Below are 21,154 nucleotides of genomic sequence, written 5' to 3' on the forward strand. Positions count from 1 at the left end.
CTCCCTAGCTGCTTCTGCGCTTCTTTGAAAGTCTGTCACTAGCTCTAGGCTTGCCTCCAGGAAGGGTGTGCCCTTCACTCAAACACATCTGGGACATAGTTCAGTGGTGGAATGCTTGCCCAGTACATATAAAGACCCCCCAGTTCAATTTCTAGCAAAACACACACACACACACACACACACACACACACACACACACACTTCCTCAACCCCCAAATAACATCACTTCTTATCTGAGGTGCCAGCAGGTTACCTAATCTGTCCAGTAATCCAGGGGTCCTGGGTGGACATTTCTCCACTCACTCCTGACCAAGTTTGCCACATCAGCACATATCCTGAGAGCCATCTCAGTTTCTCCAAGCCACCGCCCTAACCCACCCTTGGCCTTGTCCTTGCTGGGGCCAGCTGGAAGCAATCTCCCCAGAGCGGCAGGTGGTCCTCCCTAGCAGGCTCTTGCTAGACCATCCAAAGCCCCGCACCCACACAGAGGTGGCTCTGCATGCACAGCAGGTTTGGGCCCCTTCCCCGCTAGAATGAAACAAGCACTTTGGAATTCACAGAGAAATCTGGGGTCTTTAGCTGCTGTTTTTCTTGGCGCGGCCTTATCACAAATTAGTGGGGAAGCCCGAAGGTTAGGGTTTCAGTGAGCTCAGCAGAATCTGAGAAGTGAGGAACTGGCATCCTGCCTTTCTAAGTCAGAACATACTTGACCTGCTGGGCCCCAGGGGCTTGCAGAGTCCAAGACAATTCCCGGGCAGGTGACCCAGGCTCTGAGTGTGGGAGAACCTGGGGAAGCAGTGTTCATGCAAGTTGATGTTTTTTCTTCCCTCAAGCCCAAATGGCCTCCCTGGTGCCTTTGTGGGGTCACCCTGAACTGTTGGTGTGAATTTCCAGTTTTCAAGCTGGGGTTCTTTGCATTGCTAACAGGTCAGGCACGCAGCCTTGGGAAAAGCTACACCTGGGAAGGGGGTGCAGGCAATTCTGGATGAAGGGACAGACTCTTGAAACCTAGGGACCTCCAGCCACAGATGGACATGCTTCAAAGTTCATAGAGAAGACGAGGACCTGAGCAGACAAATGCTGGAGTCCTCCACTGGGGTGTTAGCGTCTTCTGATAGAAAAGGCGGGGATTGCTGCACCATTGTCAGGAGCCAGAACCTGAAGTGCAGAGCATCAAGGAGCTACAGAGTGTTCTGATGTGGGCTACCCACTCTCTTAGATGTCTCACTAGTCTATAGCCCCTGTCTCTATCCTAGTAACTTATCCCCTGCCCAAGTCAGAGCCAAGTCTAGTTCCATTGTGTGCTTGGGGGACACGTCTAGCTGTTCTTAGTACACCAAGATCCTGCTGTACTGGGGTCTAGGGCAGGGTGCCCAGAGGCCAACATTGCCTTTGGCACCTGCTGTAGCTTTCTGGATCACTCATCTTTACCCTGTGACAGAGCCCACTATACCTCCACTATACAGCTCAGACTATTGAGGCCTTGGAGAATCTTGTTTTAGGTTACACAACGGGTGGGGAGTTGCGGGGGGGGAGGATATGTCCTGGTATAAAGTTAGCTCTGCACTGTTGCGAAGGAGACAGACAATCCCAAGAAAAGTGCTTGCTATGTAAGCATGAGGACCTGAGTTCAGATCTCCAGAACCCACATCCAAAAGGGTTTGACATGGTGGCACAAGCATGGTGGCATGTGTTTATAATTCTGGAGCTGAGGCTGGAGGTAATTTGAATGGAGACAGGAATATTCCTGGGGCTTGCTAGTCAGCCAGTCTCTTCTAATTGGTAAGCCAGACCAGAGAGACCCATCTCAGAAAACAAGGAAGATGCATCTTGAGGATTGATGCCTGAGGTTGACCTCTAGCCTCTACACATGTGCACATACATACATGAATACAAGACCTCCCCACCTCCAAGATGACAACCCCAGTGACTACCATTAGCAAGTACAGGTGACTCTTACCCTTAAATGGAAGCCTGGTATACACCACTCCTCCATGTATCCCCAGGCAAGACTCAGGAGTATGCCAAGAGATAGCCATCAAGCACAGAGCTTAGCAGCATAAGACTGGCATTTGACTGGGATTACAACTGTGCACCCCTGAGTACCCCTCTTACAGCAGGGTGCAGTTTTTGAGATGGGGAGGGATAGGAGATGGGCCTCCCATAGGGCATGAGGCCCCTGACCAGAGTGCAGATAAACACCCAAGGCAACCGGACTTCTCCATTCCCACCACCCCTTTACCCTCTTACCAGCCCTTCCTCAAACGGTAATATCTTCATAGGGAAAGCCTGGCCCCAGAGCCAGCAATGGGACCCTGGCTGCCAGTCCTGCTCTATTGTGAAGAAACCCAATCCAGGCAGGAGGACGGCTGTCGCTCCTCACGATTTAGGGCTGTCACCTGGCAGAGTGGAGGGCTCTCCACTCTGACAGAATAAGTGGTTCCATGCTGAAAGGTGACACCGTAAAGCAATTCGGAGCCGGCAGGAGGACTGTATATCATGTGGGCCTGGATGTGTGTGTGTTTTTCTTTCTGGCTCTCCTTCCTGGTCTCCTTGCTGTGGCCCCCACCCCCCACCCAGTGATCTTATCAGAGCATCCTGGGCCAGATGTGATTTTCTATCAAGAGGATGGGGCCCTAGGCAGCCCCAAGGGGGAGGGGAGCCTTGTAGAGGGTGGGCTCTGTGTCAGACACAAGTTAGACCCATATTTTCTACCAGCCAGAGAACAGAGCTCTTCACACCTGTAATTGGTGAGGAAGGTGTCAGCTCCCCCTCCCCCAACTTGCTTGTGACCACTAAGCCACAAGTAAATGCATAAGAGGCTAGCAGCACCGCATGTGGAATGGCTGAAAACTGTTACTAGGCACATGGCTGTCCTTTGTCATTCAGCCCAGGACAGGCCTGTTAGCTCCCTTTGTTAATCCATGAGACCATAAGCAATGATAGGCAGCAGTTTCTTTGAGTTTCTAGGGTTGGGGACAGCATTATGTATTTGGGCTTCAGTGTTTGCTTTAAATGCTTTTACTTCCTGGATCCCATGATCACCCCAGAGTCATGGACCAGTTATGGGAGTGTTACCATAGGGAATCTGACTAACTGACTTTACCTAGCAGGTCCTCTGTCAGGAGGGTATTATCTTATTCCTCTTTATAGAAAAGAATACCATGGCTCACTCAAGGATGGAAGAACTTGTTAGGGGGCACCCTCTAAGCAGGCCAATGTTCCTGGGGGACCCTGGAGTCTCCATTCCTTTTCTTGTCCCAATAGTCGATAGGCATGCTGCCATCTCTGTTGTCAGTAGGTGGTATATGCAACTCCAGGGATAGACAGAAGGTAAAGAGAAAAGGAGAAACGGAAGCCTCTGAACTCATTTCTCTTGGCTACTACCCTACTTCCCTTATAGTAACCCCCCACCCCTTGATAGAGCTCTTCCAAAGTAAAAACCTCCTTGCCTCTCTTGACTCCCTTAAACACTCAAGTTGGGCAGTGGATACTGTGTGTAAACCCTCCCCATAGCAGCCATGTTCCCAGGATACCTCCGACTGTGAGATACTGTGAAGGCAAGGTAGTCAATGTATGAGATCAGGGAAGTGCTGCTGTACACTTTCTGTGGTGACATGGATGGTGCTAGTCCTCCTAGGCTAACAGAGAGGGTGTCCCTGAAGCAGTGGAGTTAAGGCTGATGAGTACCTCAAGAAAGCCCCACTGAAGGGGTCTCCTTGTACAGTGAGGGTCAAAGGCAACCAAAGGGATGCGGTGAGCAGACAGGTAGAGAGCAGGTGACTCCAGGTAAGTCTCACAGACTGGATCCCAACTGTACGCAAGGCACATTATCAACCCAATGTAACTAAATAAGGAAAATGAGGATTGGGGAGCAATGACCACACATGATCCAAAGTCGCAACTTTCTATCAGGAGAGGGGAGAAAAAGGAGCACGTGGGGGATAGGGAGAGAAAGTGCTAGTTGACTGGAGGTCCTGGGGTTCTGGAGCTCCTACGGGCCTGCTTAAGGAGGAAATGGCCACAGGTAGTGCATGTATGCTTTAGTTCCTATTTCTAGTGACTGGAGAGACACTGGCCCTCAGGTTGGCATTTCCAATGTAAGCCCTTAAAGAAAGGTGCTGTGGGGTTCTGTGTTCCAGGCATGCAGAGGTTAACAATATATAGGTTCTGGCCAACCTGAGTCCCATTCCTTTTGTAGAGGCAGCCAGGTGACCTTCAGGGGCTGCCTCTGCTTTGGGAGTTTTCTCAAGGCCAACAGCCTCCCCCTGGCCTTCATCTGTCCCCACACAAGGCCAGTATAGGTTTAGCTTAAAGGAGGCCTGACCTCAACCTGGCCCCAGAAGGCCATTGAGCCAGGGAAATTGTGTTTGTGCATGCAAATAGTCCAGGCATGAAAGCAGTCAGCACACACACATGCCTTGGAAACACCACCATTTTTTTTTAAAGACAGGGTTTCTCTGTATAGCTCTGGCTGTCCTGGGACTCACTCTATAGACTAGGCTGGCTTCAAACTCAGAGATCTGCCTGCCTCTGCCTCCTGAGTGCTGGGATTAAAGGCATTGCACTACCACCACCTGGCCAGAGATACCACAGATACAAAAAAAATATGTGGAAGGGAAATGTGGCTTGTTCTGAGTCTTCTTTTTTCCTTTTTACCCATTCACGTCAAGGACTCCTGTACTATCTAATACACTAGAGCTTTTCCTGGTAACACTCTAGTGAGTTGGGGCTCATACTCTCTTGCTTTGGCAAGAATCTCCTGTATTACTCAAGCACTAAGAACAGGCAGTTGTGGAAGTCTGAGGTTTGGCATATTAAACTGTCCTACCTTTAACCAGGTGCACAAAGGGCCAGGCCCTGAAGTCGCATCAGCAGTGTGGTCTAGTCATTTACACATCTGACAGGTTTGACTGTATCCATTTCAGTCTTTCCATAATGGAGGGCTATGAAAAACTGAGATGCCTCCAAGAGGCCATGGTCATGGTGGAAGCTGTTTGTTACCTTGAACTAATGATACATTCAGCTTCAAAGCTCTTTACCAGGGCACCTGATTCTCCTAGATGCCCATGGGCTGCCTGAAGGCTCACTCATCAGCAAGCTGTATTTGGCTCTGGAATGACAAAAAGGCAAAAAAGGGACAGAAGATTTGGACCTTCTGTTTTAGTTACATGTTACATGAAAGCCAAACTCAGTATCTGTGACTAGAACAAGACAATGGTGTGGAGTCCTATTCTGCACATGTAATAACTACATGTATGTTCTGGAGGGTCAGCTCTGGGTTCCACAGCACACCCCTGGAAGTATAGTGATTTGGAGGCCTTGTCTCCAAGCATGTATTCAAGTGAGCTCTAGAGGCATATGGGTACCTATGACCCCTTGGTAGGTCCCAAGCCTCTATGAAAGAGAGACTATTTCTTTGGAATTCAGGTCATGTATGGTAATTGAGCTGAGACTCTTATGGAATGCCTACCTGGCCCATACTTCAGCCACTCACTGATGCTGTGGTGGGTGACCTATGTAACTTGGGTCAGAGTTTATTCAACACCATGGTGGGCATAAATGCTGTAGTGTGGTCCTTTCAATAGCTGCTGTTGTTGTTGTTTTAACAGACGAGTGTCCCTGGGACTGGTTACCAAGTGAGGAGGCAAAGAGGTAGGCCTTGTGTCTATGGAAAACCATTCAGTAGATTCCCAGATGGCCCAGGCAGTCCTCTTAGAAGCTGTAGGGAGCATGACCATTATTCTCATTTATCAAGTTATCCTTATAGCCCCCAGAGCCAATTTCTATGACCTAAGGATTTGAGTCCCTTCCTCTTCTCACTTGTATCCTGAAAATTGAACCCTGGAACCCTGGAGGGATGGGGTGGAAGAATCATGAGAACAATAAATGTGGTCCTGGATCCTGAGAAACCCAGGTTCAACCATGGGTGGAAAGTCAAGAAAAATGACATGTAAACAAACAGGAGGAAGGGGCCTGGCCAGGGTCAGGGCTATATAAGGCTCTCTAAGGATGGGGCCCATCAGGTCTCAGGTATGACAGCACGAATGAGGTCAGGGCATGCAAGGGTAACAACAGGGAGATGAGATGCAGAGGAAGCTGGAAGGGAGGAAGGCAAGATGAAGACAGGCCTGGCTGGAGCAAGGCTCCCAGCTCCTCCCCGAGGACAGGGAGAGTCCTCAAAGGGTTTAAGTCACAATGGAGCATGTCAGTCCTGTCAGTTGGATGTTCACCTGAGAAGGGAGACCAGGATGGGGCATGTCCCATGTCAACCTAGTGTTCAACTCCTGGAGGGAGCAGTCCCATAGACCTTGAGCAGTGGGACCCTGAGGCAATGCCCTGTCATCAGAATAAAACAAGACTTACTTTCTCAGCAAATGAGCCCTTCCCAGACTCAGAAACAAGACAACACAGCCAACTTTAGTTCTTTTCCCATGATCCTTAAAGAACTGGGATGTCATGGCCAGTGAGATGGCTCAGAGGGTAAAGATGTTTGCCAACCAACCTGATGACCTGAGCTTGATTTCCAAAACTCACATGGTGGAAAGAGAGAACCAACCCCTAGTTGTCCTCTGACCTCCATATACACGTTGTAGTGAACACATACACACACACACACACACACACACAGAGAGAGAGAGAGAGAGAGAGAGAGAGACAGTGACAGAGACAGAGAGACAGAGACAGAGAGAGCCAGGATGCCAAGCTATGTCTTCTAAGGGAACAAACCCTGGGACCTGGAACATTCTCCCGAGGTTCAGGAGAGGTTCACAGGTCTCAGCCCATAGAGAGTGGCTTTTTCATCTTCTGTCTTCATTTCCTGACTCTCCACTGTTCCCACTGCTGCTCATGATACGCCTGGCTGCGCATGTCTCTTCTCTTCCGCTCTTACAAGATCTTGTATTTAAATGAATTTAGAGAGTCAGCAGTATGGGTTTGAAACATACATGTTCCTGAAAACAAGGGCAGTTTAGGAAGTAATAGTCTTGGGAGAAGCAATGACTTCCTGGGTCTGTCCTCTCTTGCCCACCCTCATGTCAGATGTGCTGTGAAGATGTCATGTTTAGTTGCCCTGGTAGAAAGAGAAAAAGGGATGAAGACAGGAGTGGAGAATTCTGCTTGGCTACCTGCAAGTCAGAATTTTCCCCAATACATGGCTTCCTATAGCTGGGTAGATATTTGAAGAGAGACTGAATATACAGCAAATGCAGGGTGGGTTGTGATTAAATATATGAGAACATGTCTGTCCATGTAGTCACTGCTGGTCATACTCTGCAATGCTCTGAAGGGACCATTGTAACTGTGCTGCTGGAAGTGAGAAAGGAACACAAGATTATAACAGTGACCAGGGTCCCTGAAGTCCCACCCTTGCCACAGTGAACAAGGAGAGAGAGAAGAAGAAAGGGCAGCTATGGAGACTTTGTATTTGATGGGAGTCTTCAGTTCGTCATTTGGTAGTTGGCCAGCTAATCGGGGACCCACCAAATAGTTCCACACCTGACATCAAGATTCCTGGACTTGCTCAATGGGGATTTTTTGAGCTTGGACTGCATGTCTGGACTGTAGCCAGGGGCCACGCCCTAGGTTGCCCAATATGCAGGACGCACGTAGTGCTTGCTCCAGGCTGCTTATGGCTCCCTCACAACACGGAAATAGAGTGGTTGTTCTAAACTAGAAACACCAGGACCAGTGTGGGCCATCCGATTCCACTCCACTCAGAAGAAGCAACTGGCTTCCATGGGGGACCCTTTCCTTCTCATGTGCCCCTACCCAGGCCAGGAGTCTGGAGTCCTGTTGCTTCAGGGCTAGGTGACTTAAGAAGCCTTTGAGATAAGGCATACTGGGAAACAGGTTGGAGAATTCCACCACTGAAGTTGTTTGTGCTGAACTGTCTGCCTAGTCATTACTCAGGAGCCCTGGATACCTGAAGCTGGGCCCTGGGGCCCAAACTGGACTGGTGATGGGGGAGGGACACTTTTCCTGTCCTGAAGAGCCAGGAGGAACCTGCATGTCTGATCAGAGGTCAGCTTTACTGCAGTTGCTCTCTGAGCCTGTCACAGATTCTACCATTTTACTCTGTCTCCCAGGTTTTCAGATCGACACTGGGTGAAGAGACTAAGGCTCTTTAGAATTTATTTATTTTAAGTGCTTATGAGATAGAGTCTTTTGATTTGTAGCCCTGATTAGCCTGGAACTTGCTATGCAGATCAGGATAGCCACAAACTTATAGCAATCTTTCTGCCACATGTCCTTATCTACCAGAATGCTTTGCCTGGCCCTTGAGCTTTGTACTTTTGGGGTTTTTTTGTTTTTTGGTTTTTGGTTTTATTTTTTTCTTTTTTGGTTTTTCGAGACAGGGTTTCTCTGTATTGTTTTGGAGACTGTCCTGGAATTCACTCTGTAGTCCAGGCTGGCCTTGAACTCAGAGAGATCCACCTGCCTCTGTCTCCCGAGTGCTGGGATTAAAGGCATGTGCCACCAACGCCCAGAGAGCTTTGTGCCTTTTTTACTACATCTTTCCCTAGTGATAGAGCCACTGAGTTTGGCATGGAGAAATTTACTTATGTCCAAAGGTTAAAAAAAAACCTTATAATACAAATAGCTTCTATTATAAAATAAATGAGGTGATCTGGGACTAGGTGCCAGCCTCTGTACCCTGCTCAGTGCTTTGAGTACAGGGGTCTCCCCATAACTGTGTGGGGAACCATTGGTGTGGGAAAAGTCTGAGGTAGGGTGCTGTGTTCTGTGGCTGAAATGAATGTGGGGAATGAATCCTAAAGCTGTAGCCTTGAGGTTGTCAAGGAAACCTTGTTTTATCTCAGGTGCTCCACTATGAGCTTTATCATCTGGGTAAAGAGTGACATCCTCTTTGCCATCATCCTTCACTGAGCAGGTCGGCTTGAGAGGCCTGGATGAAACATGGGGGCGGGAAGTTTTATGGTTTTTCTTGGTGTGGTTCTTGTCCAGGCTGTCCCTGCCCACTCATCACTGGAGCTGTGGCTGCTCCCTCATGCAGGAGGCTAGAGGCACTCAAGCCAAGGCCAAGGGGATATGGGCCACTCTGGCTAGTTGATTTTTATGCAAAAGACCAAGTGAAAGGTGACCAAAGGGACAGGGTATGTATGACATGTAGGTATCCTAAGAGAAATTCCCATACTGATTGAGCTGGTGACCCTAACCCTCTAGAGAGGTTCTCTTTAGTTTGGCCATGGTATGCCACAGGGCCCAGGGTTGGCGGGGCCAGGAAAGGATTTTAGCAGAGTAGAGTAGAGTAGAATGTAGGCTTGGATGTTGATGTTCCAAGTATGATTAATGGCACCATCTCACTGAAGCTAGAAATCCAAATCTCTGGGGGGACGGTCTGCTTCCACTCCCTCACATAGGGCTTCACTTTACTGAGATCGCAGGGATTCCATCCGAGCTTGCCCCATCACCTGAGTAGCTGCCAGGGGGATCTGGGTAGTCTTCAAAACCTATGCTCAGCCTCAGCCTGCCTCTTTCTTCTTCTCTGCCTGCTCCTTTCCTGCCCAGCATCCACATCAGGACCCATAGATCTCTCGAGCCTGGACTCCCCTGAGCTCACTGGACAGGAAGGACCCAGAGAAAGGTTCCAGCGCATACTCTGGTTAGCCATTTCCTGGCCACATGTCTGTTTGGGGTATCCTGAGATGGGTGATAAAGTACCCATGTGGAGAGCTTGTAGGAAGAGGGAAGAGAGAGGTATGTGTGATGCTGGCACCAAATCTGCTCAAGGTAAATCTTGCTCAATGTCACTGCCAGTCCCCTCCCCCAGTATTCTTTACTGGTGCCTACACCTGAGTATGTAGGACTGCTGGCACTTATGAGCTATCTGTCCCCACCAACCATCTCCTCCATGGCCCAATCCCTGAGTTCTCCACCCTAGTGGGGTGATGCCGAGAAGATAGATGCACATGCTGTGGAGGACCCAGAAATGAGACTTAAGGTCTTGCAAGGAAAGTTCCCCTTGTCCAAACCATGTCCTTGCATAAGAAAGGAATTGGTCATCTGAAAGACAGTGACCCACTTGGCAGCTCCTGGTGTCTTCCCCTTGCCTGTTACTTGCCCTTGGCCTCAAAAGCCATGTGCTACTTCTTTTTCTGAAGCTGGTGATGGCTGACTACTCACTCTGCTTTAGTGAGCACGGATCCCTCTGCCAGGGATGTCTCCCTTTGTTTTTTTTTTTTTTTTTGAAGAGAGGGTGCCAAAAAGGACATGAAGCCCACCCATCTACAAGATAGAGACCTGGAATGCTTCTACAGGACTCAGCCCCTGACAGGTGGACCAAAAAAAAAAAAAAAGAAAAAAGAAAAAGAAAAAGAAAAAAAAAGTCCCCAGTTCCTTTACTTTGTTCAAAACAGACCATGCTGGCAAGATAGTGCAGAAAATAGGCTGCACCCTGGACACAGAGGCTGATTAAGGGTGGGGCCACAAACTTGGGTGCCCTGAGGCATGTCACACTTTTTCTGAGTGGCAGGCATCTGGAGGTTCCTTAGTGAGCTGGTGGGGAGTGGGCAGGAGGCAAGCATTGAACAAAGGCTTGGTGCTGAGCCCCTGATCGGGCCATCGTACATCTCAGGGCTGGGCTGCAAGCGGGTGTTTGCTCATCTGGAAGCAATATTGCAGTAACGTTAGCCGGCTCGAATACGGCATATTCTCTGAATCCGTGAACTCTACAGTGAGGAATATGGATTTAATGGATAATCTCACCAGCAGCCAAAAGAACCCAGATTCCTCCCCGGCCTTCACCCGGGCCTTGGCTTCTCTTGGAGCCCCAACTCAGCCTGGGGCCCACAGAGCCTGCAGCATAGCTTCCAGGAGGAGCATGTGATCTTTGAGATGTGGGCTGGTTTTTGTGTTTTTTTTTTCCTTCCTTTTTCTGGTTGGGAGAGGGGGAATTGGGGACCTGTTCTGGGGTAACAGAGTGACTGATCTCCAGACCTACCTATAGCCAGAGAAGCAGAATTGGAGAAAGTAGGAAACCAGTGTGATTTACCACTATCTCCAATGGCCAAGACTTGCTTTGGAGTCTGGTGAGGGTGGACGGAGATCATTCCTGCAGCTCTTCCCAACTTAATATAGTTGGGATAATAAAATGAAACAATAAAACCACAGCGGAAAAGATGATGGAGAGGTTTTACAGTGAGCAGCAGAGGAAGAGCCCAGAAGGCCGACAGAGCTCAGTGAACAATGTGACTCAGGGAACTCATCCAGAAGGCAGTCGGGGGAGGGGAGGAGTGGAATGCAGGTCTGGCTGGCCCTGGCCACCAAGTGTAGAGGAAGCTGCAGGCCTATGGAGGCTGCAACTCAGGTTGAGTCCTGACCATTCTCTGGGGTCTGATTTCAAGGGCTCATTAATTCTTAATTTAAATATTGCCAATACCTGATGCCTCACCAAAGTGCTAATTTCACTGAGAGCCATCAGCTCATTGCCTCCTGGGGGCTTCATGCTGCCACTGTGGCTGCATAGGTGGGCCTCTCATTCTTGCCAGGATTCCATCCACCCTATAGACTACCCAGATGTCCTCTAAGGAGCCAACCTCCCTCTGATGAAGGGAGGGGTGAAGAATAAGGGTAAAAAAGAAGAACCTGGGTCCTTCCATCTTTCCAACTTCTTAGAGGACATGCAGAAATTAACACAGATAACATGAACATTCCACTCCAGGAGGTCCTGAGAGTCATGTGCCCTGGCATCCCAGCCTTTGGGTGTGGCTGTTCCAGGGGGAGGACTGGGCTGGGGTATCTAGAGGAGGCTCCACTGCACGCTGAGCGGGGCTAGGGGCCTCTCAGTTGGCTTTATCTTCACATTCCAGGATCAGTAGAAACCTCCAAGGGTCCCCAAGCACGTCATCTGATGAGCTGGAGATCAAAGCTAAAACAGCAGAGTTTAGTTTATGGGTTGCCTAGTCCATCCTCGAGCATGGGGCCTGGTGGCTAGGGACAGAAGCAGGGAGGGGCCTCCAGTCTGCATTCTAGAATACTTGCCATTGTTTTCCTACAGCTCTGTCCTGAGACTCCCACAGTCTTCCAGGGGCTACAGTAAGCACAATATCCTGTAGTTGGGACTCTTGCTCTTGTCTCATCTAGTCTCAAAAGCAGGTATACTGCTCTCCCTGAGGCCACATTGCCCTGTTGGACTCTGCCTTCCCTAGGGCAGAGGTCACAAGTGTTAGTTCATTCCATAGCAACAGTTCCACACCTAGCAGAGGGCTGGAAACACAGAAAACATTCAAAAGCATAGCGTTCATGAACGAATGAAGGAAGCAAGCAGATGCCCAGGGCTTAAATAAAATGCAACATAGGGCTGTGCCCACAGCTCAGCAGTAGAGTGATTTATTTTAAGATTGCACAAAGCCCTGGGTTCAATTCCCAGTATCATAGAAAAATGCAAGCACAATGTTTTCCCTCAGACTCTTAAGAGACCCCAAAGCTCTCACTTCTTTGGGTCTTGGTCCCTTTCCTGTTCCTCTGAGGAGCAGCAAACACAGGCAGTATTTCCTCTATATTCAGATGGGGAGGAAGACCCAGCCATATCAGATGGCTGTGATCCAACTTGGTCCAAACGACAGACCCTGCTCTATCCATTGGGATGGCTTCAGAGGAGCAGCCCTCGGCCACCTGCCACCTGCCATGGTTCCAGGCAAGTACGCACCATGAGCTGTTTCTGCCTCCCCCTCAAAGGCGCCCTCCTCAGAAGCAGTGCCAGGACCCTGCCCCCACCATAAGTCTGTAGACTGGATTTGAGACCCTTGAGTTGAAAGGAAATTTGAAAAATCAAATTCCTTTTGTAAGCTGCCAAAGTCCTGCTTCTCTGGTGGTGAGGCCCCAAGATGCCTGGCTTGGTACTAAAGGACTCTTTATCTATCATGGAGATCTATGATAAAACGATTATCTAGGAGCCACAGATCTCTGGGCTCTGAGGGGGACTGTAGGGTACAGAGGTGAACAGGATAGCGGAGTCACCCCAGGATTAGGGAGTATCAGTCTAAGGGTAACACACTTGGCAGAGGACATCAGGGCCCAGGGAGAAGTACTTGGACAGGAGGATGATTCAAGCTTATGGACAAGGGAGGAAGAAAGTGCATTCTTTTTTTTTTTTTTTTTTTTTTTTTTTTGGTTTTTACGAGACAGGGTTTCTCTGTATTGTTTTGGAGGCTATCGGTCCAGCCCGGCCTTGAACTCACAGAGATCCGCCTGCCTCTGCCTCCCGAGTGCTGGCATTAAAGGCGTGCGCCACCACTGCCCAGCTAAGAGAGTGCATTCTTGGCAGGTCTGAAGGAGGTGAAAAACCTGATCAGGGCAGCAGACTGCACAGTGAGACATAATGGAGACCATGCAGAAGTATTGCAGATGTAACAGGGCTTGAAAGTGTGGCCTCACATAGCATGGGAGATGGGCCTGGAGAAGGGGCAGGGCCTGGGTTGTGGGGAGGAAGGAAAGCTACCAGTTACCATAGAACATGGGCTGGAGAGATGGCTCAGCCGTTAAAGGTTAGGCTCACAACTGGTTACCATAGAACAAAGCCTCACAGGACCAACAAAAGAATTATGGAAGAGATACTGCAAAGATGGCAAGGTATTCTTGGAAGACCACTCTAAGTATCTACAGCACAGTAAGAAGATACCCATAATACTGTTAAAGTAGCAATGCTCTCCAACTTACGCTCAGGTTAAAACAATCCTCAGAACCCCAGCATACTTCTCTGTAAGACATCGACAAGTGGATGGATCTTTAAAGTTGCACGGGAATTCAACAGACCTAACGATTTGGACAGGGGAACAAACAAACAACAGGGAAGAACAAAACTGGACAATTCACATTTTCTGATTTCAAGCTTTGTATGTAGCTACAACATGTGGTACTGCCGTAAATACAGATCCACAGATAAACCTTCACATTGGCCATTCATTCCTCTGAGAGCCCACAAGGGTGTCAATATCATTCAATGGAGAAAAAAAAAAGACATTTTTTAAACAAATGGTGTTGAAACAATGGTGTTGTATGAAAAAAAAAAAGCTGGTTCCCTGCATCACACCACATATAAAAGTGAATCAGTGTTTTAAAAGTAAAAATTTTAAAACTCTTAGAAGAAAATAGAAGGGTAAACCTTTGTGACTTTGGCTGTATATGCTGTTACTTAGATATGATACCAAACATAAGCAACATGGGAGTGATAAATTAGATTTTATCACAGGCAAAGTTTCACTAGTTAAAGGACACTACAAAGAAAGTAAAAGGGAGCTGGCAAGAGGACTTAGCAGGTAAAGGTGCATGTCTCCAAGTCTGACAACCTACATGGCAGAGGGAGAGAACTGAATCTTCCAAGTTGTCTCTGACCTCCGTGTGGGCTGTGGCATCTCTCTCTCTCTCTCTCTCTCTCTCTCTCTCTCTCTCTCTCTCTCTCTCTCTCTCTCTCTCTCTCAATGAATAAATAAATACAAATTTAAAACATTTAAAAAAGAAAGTGAAAAAACAAACCAACCCAGATACATGCTTGTAATTCTAGCACTTGGGAGTTGGAGGCAGTAGGGTCAGAAGTTCAAGTTAAGTGAATTCGAGGCCAGTATGGGCTACATGAGACCCTCTCAAAAGCAAAACAAAACAAACCCATAAAACAAAACAAGAAAGTGAAGAGACGACCCACAAAATGGGAGGAAATATAGCTGATAAGGAACTTTTGTCTAGAATATAAAAAGCCTGTATGTAGACTAGGAAGAACAAATACTTTTATAACAAAAAAGCAAATGACCAATCAGAATGGGCATTCCTCCAAAGACAGTATATAAATGTCTACCCATGAAAAGATGTTCTCTGCCATTAACCCTCTAGGAAGTGCCAAGCAAAACCATAAAATGCCCTTTTACACTTACTAGCAAAGTAAAATAAGAAAGCAAATACGGGCAAGGACTTGGGGCACAAGAGCCTCAGACATTGTTGGTAGAGTGTGAGAGGTGAAACCATCTTGGAAGTTTGGTGGCTCCTCAGAAGGTGCAGCAGAGTGTTCTAAGATCCAGCAGTTCTGTCTTGGTGGATACCCAAATGAAAATACATGTTCACAAAATGCCCAAATGTTAATAGTTGTATTAGTTAGAAGAACTAAAATGTGGAACCAGACTAAATGTTCATCAATGGATAAATATGGTCTCCCCATACAATGGGATATTATATGGCCATAAAAAGCAATGAAGCATTGCCACTTACTGTAACATGAATAAACCTCACAAACATGATGTTGGGTGAAAGAAGCCAGACTTAAGAGAACATGTAACATATGACTGTAGTTACAGAAAGTGTCCAGAGCATGCTGAAGTATAGAAATGTAAAGTTGAGCTGTATATGTCTGGGACTAGGGAGTAGGGTGGGGTATAGGAAGTGACAGATAAAGGATGGAGAGGATGTTTTAGAACTAGACAGAATGATATTTGCACAGGCCCCAGTCAGCCAAAAGCCACTGAATTGTGTATGTCAAGTGGGTGAATTGTATGGTATATGAATTCCATCTTAATAAAACTGTTAAAAACAAAAATGAAAACCAAAAAGTCACAAAACAAAAACAAAAACAAAAAGTCCCACAAGACTGGAGCCCCACAGCAGGCCCTGAGTGGTTCCCAGTTCCAGGTGCTCCTAGATTCAGGCATCCAAGAGGCCCCTCAAACTCTGGGGCTGAGCCTCCACCCACGTCTTGCTCCTCAGTTCTCAGGTTTGCTGTTTCTCACGGGGCGGCGAAGGCACAGGAGCCTGGAGCCAGCAGTGCTCTGCAGCTGGGGCTGGGCTGGGGTGGGGGCGGGAAGCCATGCAGCAGGGATAGAGGCTCCCACGCTCCAGGGCCAAGCTGACGTGACTAAAGCTAAACAGACCCCATGCCACAATGGGGTTACAGCTAATTCTGCGCAGCACACTGAGCCCTCGCCAGCGATGGCAGCCTCGGGGAGGGGCGGTGGGGCAGGCAGCCCCAAAGGTAATTTGCACACGGCGTTTATAAGGCCCCTCAGCTCTTTTAAACATATGCTTCTCTGATTATAAACAGCTGATGGCTCACAAGATTCAGATTTTCCAGCAGGGCTTCCAAAAAAAGATTGCACTAGGGTAGGGAAAGGTGACCGGGTGCTTTGCTGAGGACGTAAATCCAGGCATGTTCTCAAGCAGCCAAGCCATCACCAGGTTCCGAACCTGTCACATCTTTAAAATATTGGCTGCTATTGATGTGTCCCAAGAAAGGCTTTGGCTTAGGGAGGGGACAGAGCGATGGAGCCTTCCATAAGAATTGGGTTCTCTGCTGCCTTGGTGTGAAGGATAGGGTTTCCTCCATCTCCTGCCCTGAGGCTTTTAGTTCTGGACCAAGAGCCAAAAAATCGAGGCCCTGGGTCTAGGCTTCCCTCCTTTCCCTTCCACACAGTGCCCACACAGAGGTCTCGGAAAAATGATTGCCTGGGCTTCTCCTGAGGGTACTAGGAGCCTTGAAGGGGTTCAAAAGAGAATGAAGAGCAGGTAGCTAAGCAGGATACCAGCAGCAGGAGACTCTAGAGATGCTGAGTCCCCCTTAGCCATGCTGCAGGCCAGATATGAACACCAGGAAGGCAGAGAACCCTATAGGATGGGTCAGAATTCTGCCACCTAGCCCTGGTAGCCATAGTGTAAATAGAGGAGCATCCTCTCTCTACTGAGGAATTATTCTCAAAAGCCTCTAGCCTGAAATGACAGAACAGAATGTCATGCAACTCAGAAGAGCATCCCGAGGCTCCTCATCTTGGCTGTTTGCAGAAGGCATTTTGGGAGCAGAAGCCTAGGGGACCTGGCACTGTGGAAGGTTAGAAGTTATTCCCTCGACCTTTGGTAGCCAATACATAGTCATCTGGTCCCAAATCAGAATTCTGGGGAATGACACATGAGTGCTCAGCGCCAGGAGGTCACATGTGGGCACCTCCATAGCAGAATCTGCCAGCAAGCAGGGATGGCGCCTCCCACATGAAGCTGCAAACCAGCAAGGGAAGAACAGCTGGTCCCTGGTTCTGTACACAAAATCTTCCAGGGCCTTCTACCTGTCTGACCTACTTGGAGTGGGTCTGTCAATTTGTTCTTCAGGATCCCAGATGATCTGAAAGTCTTGTTGATTCAAGTTGGACCTGCAAGTCAATTGCCTACACTGTGGCTGAGGGCGAGGCTTTGGTGACAGGGGCTTCGGGGTGAGGAATAGGATCACAGTCCTGGTGGGGTTGAGAGTAATACAGAAAACAACAGTAACTCTATGTCCAGCCGGACCAATGGACAGCTCTACATTCATGGGCTCTAAAGGAATTTCACTTAATACACAGAAGTCCAGCAATGGTCAAAGACAAGCCTGTTTACAGTGCAGGTCCAGAAAGGAAGGGGTTGGGAGGGGGTTTTGGGGGCATTCTCTACCCACCCTACACACCCTTACATCTTGCATCTACTCTTAGTTTCTCCCCCTGCCCCTGCTCCCTTTATTCTGTGACCAATTTAATATTCCCGGGCAGAGTAAACAAATGAGGGATAGAGCTGGTGGTTGAGGACCTCTTTCTCATCTCTTGCAGGCATCGGCCTTAGTTTTCACATATCCAAAGAAACTAAACTTGGAGATTTTCTGTGAGAGGAGAAGTTTCCTATTATATTTTCATGGGTCAACTTCTCCCCCACCATAACCCCACTGTATCTACATCATTCCTATCTGAAAGCACAGCAGACTCTACAGACCTGAGGGATGGAGACCAACTTAGTGTCTGGATTTCTTGGATTTCCAGGCTGGGATATGTGCTGGAAATCTGGAGCAGAGGAAACTGTACTGTTTTGGAAGACAGCCCTCGTCATAGCAGAAGCCTGATGCTTCCTTGATATGGGGGTGTGCTGCCTGGACTCAGTATCCTTGCTGGTGACCAGGTACAACCTTCCTAGGATCTGTCTACCATTAGAGAAAGCTGATGGAGTCCACCTTGCTGTTCTATCAGCAGTTGGGCTGAGATGACCAGGGATCAGCTATTATTGACTCACAAGTCACCCCATGTCACGACCACCTCGACTAGCAAGGAAGACGCGACTCAGGAACCCTTTTGCAGACAGTTTATTCAGGACCTTGATGAACAGTCGAAAAGGCAGCCGCGGGGGAAACCCCTCCTGCTCCCTAAATAGCCGAGGCCAGCCAACCCTGAACGGCCACGTATGCATGAGCCATTGGTGCAACAGGGCGCATAAGCAATCTGATGATCATGGCATGACCCTGGCGGGATAGGAGCACGCCAAATAAGGAGTTGTTTGTTACTGAGAGCACTCACCGTCGGGATGGTGGAATGCGGAAGCCGGCGCCATCTTTAAGGCGCAGTGTGGCGCAGCTCTCCACAACCCTACAAAATCACAGTTTGATGCACACAGGGATGAGGGTCAGTGGATCACGGATCTTTGATGGCCTGGCTGGGCAGTGCTGGCTTGTGAAGTTGCAGTGAAGAAGCCTGGCATTGGTTGGCACTTCCGGAATTACCTGAAGGCCTGATCCCTGCCTCTGGTTTTTTTTTGTGACACCTAAACACTTTCTCACTGGTATCTGGTCACAGGGTTGCTCGGGTGTTTTTACAACATGGCAGCTGGATTCTGTGAGAGTCAGTCATCACAGTGAGGGAAAGTGAGGAGAAAGTTGTAAGACCTTTTATGAGCTGGCCTTGGCAATCACACTGTCTTTTCAGGGGGGAGGGGGAGGGGAAGGGAGAGAGAGGGGGTTGTGTGGTTTGCATGTATGTGTGGGTTTGCATGTATGTGTGGGTTTGCATGTATGTGTGGGTTTGCATGTATGTGTATGTGTATTCAAGGCCTGGGTTGGTGTTGGTTGTCTTCCACTTTATTTTCTGAGACCAAATCTCATGGGACATGGAGCTTATTAATTCAGCTAGCTGGACTAGTTAGTGAACTCCAGGGATCTATCTGCTCCACCACTTCAGTGTAGGGACTATAGATGTGCTGCTATGTTTGGCTTTCATGTGGGTGTTGGGGATCTCAACTCAGGTACTTGTGCTTGAATGACAAGCACTTTGCCGTCTGAGCCATCTTCCCAGCTCCTAAACTCTTGAAGCATTTGAGTGTATGGGGGAGGGGAGGTGTCAAAGACCCCACAGACACATTGTAAAAGCACCATGGCCATTGTCAGGCTTCCCTTTCTTCCCATTCTTATCTTTTTTGTCCAAATGACATCCGCCCTCTGAGCCTGCCTGGCTCAGGGAAACATGTTCACCAAGCTCTCTCTGGCCCTTTGGGGCCAGTCACTCTGCACTTGATATTTACCAGAGGCCTAGTCACTTCAGCAGCCTTGCTCTCTAGAAGCACAGAGTGGGGAGGGGGTTGCTATCTGAGAGAATGGACATCTATGCTTCCTGCAAAGACCATGGAGGGCCCTTTAACACTGAAAGACCAGCCAAATAGAGCAGAGAGGTGGCATTTCCTGTTGACACCTTTCTGGGGACTCCAGAGAGAGCCTAAGGTTAGCCCCAGCAATGGTAACACTCAGAGGGAGGAATGGGGGCCAGTTCCCTGCTGAGTAGGACTGTGAACTTGGTGGGCCTGAGCAGGAAGGGGGGGTTAGAAATGTCTTAACCTTGAGAAGTATCCTGGGAGACCACTGCCCCTGGAAGAAGGTGGTAGAAAAGGCTCTTGTGGTGGTGGGTCTGGCAGGGCCCAGTTCCCTTCATTTTTCCCATCCCCAGTGCCTGGCATATAACCAGGCCCTAGGCAGGTGCCAGGGAGACAGCTGTGGCATTAACCCGTGTCACAGCAGGGGCTCAGGAGGAGCTGGGTTTGCAATGTCCAAACATATACAGGACAGCTGCCCTCCCCATGGGAAGTGCCCACACCCCATGCTGCCACACAGAGACTGCCAGACCTCCAATCCCCACCTGGCCTTGAGTTATAGATGACCCCAGATGTAGTAACTGAATCTTCCTGTGTACAGAGGCCAGCCACCAGCCCTAATGTAGCATAATCACCCAATGGCATTCTCTAGGAGCCCACTCCAGAGCGTCTTGAGGACGTGGATCCTGGGTTACCATAAGTGGCAGGATCAAGGCCTGTCAAGCTGTACTTCTCTAAAAGTTGTGTCTCACCTCTGGCTCTGTGTAGCAAAGACATGGATGGAGACACTGGCAGGCCATATCCATGGGGTGCCCTATAACTATGAGCTGTCACCATAGTACGTTTAACTCTGCCCATGGCTTTCTTTTTTTTTAATTATATTTTATGTATATTAGTATTTTACATGCATGTATGTCTGTGTACCACATGTGTGCCTGATATCCAAGGGGACCAAAGACGGTGCCAGGAACTGTAGTTACAGATAGTTATGCATATCATATGGGTTCTAGGAACTAAACCCAGGTCCTCTGGAAGAGTAGCTAGTGTCCTTAACTGCTGAGCCATCTTTCCAGCCCCTGGCCATAGATTTCTAAAGATGTAGCTTTAACACCTGACTCTTACTCTCCTGCAGGCTTGCCCACATCACGAAGTCTAATCAAGGCCATCTTTTCAGGAGGATGTCCCTAGCCTGGTCCCTCTCCCACTTCCAGAGATGTCACCTTCCTCCAAGCTTCTCTCTTTCCCACTGTAGACAGATGTATCTCCCACAGAACCTGTTGAGCATACCCTTCAGTCTTCCATCCGGCAGCCAGAGAGATCTTTCTAGAACAGCTCCCTCTAGGGAGTCCCTAAAGGATGCCCAGAGCCTGCTTATTGTGGGAGGGATGCAAAGTAGGGAGGCAGAGGTCACTGGGATATTGGCCAACATCTGTAGAAGAAAAGTAGGTCCAGGAGCCTCAAGGACTGGTGGGGTTGGTGGGGTGTAAACAGATCCACAAAGACACAGACTGGTGGGGAGATCCAGATGGAGTACAGGCTTGAGAGATACAGAGGCCACAGGAGGAGGAAGGTTCTACAACAATCACACAGGCTATAGAGTCAGCTAAGAAGTCACTAAACGGAGGATTACAGAGAGCTCACCTAGGCCAGCAGAATGGGTCATGTGTGTTCACATGTACATGTGTGAGTGCTGATAGGGATATGAAGAGGGGCTATGGAGACTGTGGACACTGGCTGCAAGGGCTAGCCTTAAGAATGGGGGTTTCCTGGCCTTGCACTAGACACTCAG

General features: G+C 48.7%; 1 protein-coding gene across 8 annotated transcripts in view; it reads right to left on the bottom strand.

Annotated features, from left to right (window-relative positions):
- Kcnq1 (potassium voltage-gated channel subfamily Q member 1) overlaps positions 1 to 21,154 on the bottom strand; it is a 318,938-nt gene that overhangs the window by 105,974 nt on the left and 191,810 nt on the right. The window lies entirely within an intron of this gene.

This window comes from Mesocricetus auratus, unplaced genomic scaffold, assembly GCF_017639785.1.
Source record: "Mesocricetus auratus isolate SY011 unplaced genomic scaffold, BCM_Maur_2.0 Super-Scaffold_4256, whole genome shotgun sequence".
Taxonomy (NCBI): Eukaryota; Metazoa; Chordata; class Mammalia; order Rodentia; family Cricetidae; genus Mesocricetus; species Mesocricetus auratus.